The sequence below is a fragment of the Apis dorsata genome, unplaced genomic scaffold, assembly GCF_000469605.1.
Source record: "Apis dorsata unplaced genomic scaffold, Apis dorsata 1.3 scaffold_81, whole genome shotgun sequence".
Lineage (NCBI taxonomy): Eukaryota > Metazoa > Arthropoda > Insecta > Hymenoptera > Apidae > Apis > Apis dorsata.
The window spans coordinates 36,785-41,848 of NW_006263379.1; the positions used below are offsets into that span (position 1 = coordinate 36,785).

The following is a 5,064-nucleotide window of genomic DNA, read 5'->3' on the forward strand; positions in this document are numbered from 1 at the left end:
ATTTTTAATTAAAATCTCCAGATTCAACTGGATTCTGGCAATTCAACTGGATATTCCAGATTCTAAAATGACAATTCTGGTCACGATATGTCGGTCGATATTTTAAAACTGGAATAAGCTGTAATAATAACATACAACTTGTCATTAATATCACTTGCACTTGCTGCGACAATGGCATAATTAAAAAATTATAATAATAGAAGAAACGATCTTGATTAATTCAAATTGTTATGAGTGGACTGCGGATGCATTTATGCAAAAAAGGAAAAAAATATTGAAAATATATAGTACGCATTATTTACATGATTTTCTTGAAGAATAATTTCATGTTTATAAAAATTTATTTATTTAATACTTTCTTTCATAAATATCCCCAATCTAATTACATTACATACAGTTTCAAATTGAAAGCTTATTATATCAAACTGTTAAATTGAGAGCTTATAAGATTTTACTAGCAAAAAATATAAACAAAAATAGTTTTTTTAGCTCAATGCAATTGAGCTATGTTATTTTTATGTTATGTTATTTTTCTAAATAAATGATAAAATGAATCAGAAAACATAAAACAGAAGTGTATTATTAAATAGTCAATCGAAAAAAGTCATCAACTAACTTGTAATCAAATTTTATCTATGTCGTCTAATGAATCGACTGTGAATTATATAACGATTTTCTATTACTTGTACATTGAAGAGAAAATCGAGAAGTTGAATAATGTGTTATATAATTGGATTTATTCAAAATGATTTTGGCATATTTCATAAAAAAATATATGTGAAAAAGGAAATAATTTGATATCAATTTTTGATACATGTGTTGTTATTTCATTCCACAACGATGATTCAATTGTTAATCTATATAAAATAGAATGCATGAAAACAAGAAATCAATTGGACAAAATCAAATGGAATTTTTTTTGAAACAAAAGTTATTCGATGAACTTTTAACTTTTGCTTTTCTGTTTTTAATTCATGTTTTAACACATCAATCCTGTTGCTGAAAAAGTTTGTATTTAACAGATATTCTATATTAATAAAACAATTTTATCAATAGGTCTGAACAATTTTAATTTCAAGCTTTCAATATATTTACCTCATAATGAGAAATCTAATAGTTTTTAATTTTTTTTAATAAAAGTAAACGTTCCTGTTCAATTTTTAAGAAAATAAGTTTCCTATTCATATATAATATAGAATAAAATGTTTAATAATTGTCTTCTTGAAAAAAAAAAGACAATAATCAAGAAATTACTTTTGTTCTAGATAGAACATAACTAGATACTATAAATATTCAAACAGAAATTTGAAGAATATAAAAACCATAAAATATCTAAAATTCAATTAATAGAACAAATATCCATTTAATTTCCATCCCTTTATAAAAATTTCACTATAAACAATCACGGTTTGTGATTAAACAAAAATGTGTCAACAATTTCCCATTCGATTCCTGTTTTAAAACTAAAATATAAAATATTCAAAAGATTTTTGAAAAACGTTTGAAACGAATTTATCACGGAATCGATATGTACAAGGTATACTGTATAAAAGGTTCGATTTCCAGCAAGAATGTATCGGCGATAATACGATTTTCTCGTCCACATGACGTTTCTCTGGCCGCTTTAAAATCGGACTTACCCTCGAAGAATATCAAGGAAGGCGATGGTTGGCCCGGCTCGTGTCCATTTTCCTTTTCACGCCAGCTTTCGAGCTATCGAGCAGACGTTGTTATAAGCGCTAAAGAAAACCGATTGCTATACTAGAATCTCAAGAAAAAAATGGAATCTTTACAGTGGCGATGGTTTTCAAACAATATCTCGATTCTTAACGATTAAAAGAATCAAAAGAATCAAAAGAAATCGAAGAATTATTTGTTTCCATGTTGCATGAATATTATATTTTTTTCGTATGCTATATCGATCTATAACTATGATTTCCTGGCTAACAAAAGGAATCAAGAATCGTAAACGATATACTTATATTGTTTCTTTATGATCGAGTATATCAAAAGAAATTAGTATTGATACATTTGCAGTTCATTTCTATCACTATTTTCAAGGTACCATTTTTCGATTTTTATAAAGAACGTCCTCAAAATTCAACTGGTGATTCCTGAGGCGATTTCAAGCAACTTTTTCCTTCGTGAAAAGTTTCGTTTTTCCCTTCTTAACGAGTTATTAACGAAAAATATTTTGTCGAGTCGCGAAGGTAGTGTTGGGTATGCACCGCCAACGAATCGTCAAGCTCGAACAAACAAATATGAAATAACATATCTCGAAACTAATTATTTTATTCATTGCTCGAATAAAGAAATATAATTCCACGTAACTTTTATTCGATAATTCTTCAGCACACTTATTTGTCTACCGATTTCTGGCACATTCATTCACAATTTTACCATTGTAATATCTTTATAACTATATCATAAATATATATATAAATTCATCATTCGAATAATTATCAATTACAGAAATTGTTTGAAAACGAACGAAAGGGAGGCTATATCGGGCCCATCGCTATCTCTACGTCCCTCCATTTTCTCCATCCGACACAATTCCAATTCCAAGGAAACTTATCCTGCCGAGAATACCGAGAACCTCTGCTCGTAAATAGCCAGTGATCCGAATCCGTGCGCGATCTCACGGTCTGGCAAGCCGATCTTTAATTCTTTCCTTCGTACGATGCATTCGATTCTTCGAGTATAAATAGCGTGAAATCCGGCATGGTCTTCGCTATTCTCCCTTGTACGGTCGTTCGTAAATTTTTCTAGATCCCTCACGACGTCGATACGATATTATTCTCGTGTTTGTTTTTCGCGCGCTGTAAACCGAGTACGAAGCAATGGTCGAGGAGGAAGCGTTCGAATAGATGGCCAGCATAAGATATTTGTATCGATCGTTGCAATTCTGGTTTTTTGACATTTTAATTCGATTTACAAAGATTCTTTTTTTTTTTTTTTTGATTGGAAAAATTAATTTAATCGATTATCGTTAAATTAACATTGCATTCGAAATTATTTTTACTGTATCTATAAAATTTTATGAAATTTTTCGGATTGCATGCATTATCAATATCGTTGAAATTTGTTGACATATTGTTGTAACAGTTGGAATAAAAATATTTTTCACCATCAGTGAATATTCCAATTATTGATTCATTTATTTCAATCAATAAGCTATTTGCTTTTCTTTTTTCTGGTCCCTGATTAAATTTTTCCGTGTGTATCTCTTCTTATGATTTTCCTCACAGAATTACAATTCCCTTGTCCAATCAACGATATTGATAATGTATGTAATCCGAAAAATTTTATAAAATTTTATAAATAAGATAAAAATAATTTCGAACGTAATGTTAATTTCGTTAAACAAATTCCTCAACAATAATCGATTAAATTAATTTTTCTAATCAAAAAAAAAAAAAAAATTTCGAACGGAATTTTAATTTCGGTAAACAAATTCCCCAACAAAAATCGATTAAATTAATTTTTCTAATTAAAAACAAAAAAAAAAAAAAATTTCGAACGGAATTTTAATTTCGGTAAACAAATTCCCCAACAAAAATCGATTAAATTAATTTTTCTAATCAAAAAAAAAAAAAAAAGAATCTTCGTAAATCGAATTAAAAATATTATTTCCAAAAATATGTGAATCGAGGTGAAATCGATACAAGTATATTTATTTCTCCTCAAACGTCCTTAAACTTCTGAATTTCTCATCGATACAGGCCGATTACCCCTCCCCTCTTCCCCTCGTTTGTTGTTCACGCTTGTTTTCCGCGCGATCGAACCAAGTCGAAAGATATGTTCTTCGGTCTCTTCGGTTCGGTTCGGTGGCCGACACGGGGAGGGGGTTTCGATTTACCGAATCTCATCCCCACCCACGAACGTGGCAAATGGACTCTGGACGCGAGTTTATCCACCGGTTCAACCCGGATAACGACAGGAGACCGAGCCTCGCCGAGATACGAGGATGGACGCGGGTCTAATTACGACACGATTTTAAAAGATCTTTACTTTGCACTCTCGTTCCACTTGCCTCGACGGATGATGACTTCCTTCTGATTTAATTATTACGATGAGATTGAGTTTAATTTGCGAATTTTTAATTCGAATCGTTAATTTATGGATGTTTTGTTATTAAATAATTGTGGTTAATCTGCGAATATTGAAAATTGAATTATTAAATATTATGAAAATTAATATTTGAAAGACAAAAATATTAATTTTTAAATGAGTGGAAAATTTTTAAGTATGCGTATATTTATAAAATTTCGAAATTCGAGCAATTTGTTTGATTTTATTGGAAATACTTTTGAATTGTGAGATTATATAATTATATAATTATTGAAAGATTGGAAATTTTTTCGTTGAATTTTTGTGAAAAATTTAGAAGAATTTTATTTTTTTATTTTTAATAATTATTACGAAAGTTAGTATTTCAAATAGAGACAAAAATATTAATTTTGAATGGAAAATCTTTAGTATATATATTTCTAAAATTTCGAGCAATTAAAAGTATTTTTTTGATTTCAAATTCAAGTCTACAAATTCTATTTAAAAATACTTTTTTCTTTTTCTTCAAATATGAAAAATCTAATCTATCGATATTCGAATTAATTTAATTTTATTCTTGTCATTTTCATTTGATAAAATACTCGATACATTTACAAAAGAAATTCAGATTATTTTGTGTGGATTATTCGTGAAAATTTTTCATCTGTCAAATTTTCTTATAGTATTTTAATCGTTTTCGAAATTTTGTTTCGTGAAAATTACATTTTCGGAATATTCGTTCGTGGATGGAGATTGTGTTAAGCTATTAAAATATTGTTTACAACAATATTGTATTTGGCATTATACGTTAATTTTAAAAGTGAAAAGCGTCAATGCGTAGACCGAAAACAGTTTTGAAGTTGGAAAATTAATTGGAACAATAATTCCTCGCTCAAAGTCAAATTTTGCATTTCAGAATTCTATTTTATAAAAATTTGTCACATCAACGATACATTTCGTTGAATCAGAAAAGGCATTTCATTTTAATGAAAAAAAAAAAAAAAAAAAAAA

The 5,064-nt window shown here is 28.7% G+C and overlaps 1 long non-coding RNA gene across 1 annotated transcript in view; it reads right to left on the bottom strand.

Moving 5' to 3' along the window:
* Positions 1 to 1,338: 1,338 nt before the first annotated feature.
* The window catches only part of LOC116184972, a 6,773-nt gene continuing 3,047 nt past the window's right edge, over positions 1,339 to 5,064 (bottom strand). Inside the window, exon 2 of the long non-coding RNA XR_004149661.1 lies at positions 1,339 to 1,761. This is a non-coding gene — a long non-coding RNA (uncharacterized LOC116184972). The remainder of the gene's footprint in view (positions 1,762 to 5,064) is intronic.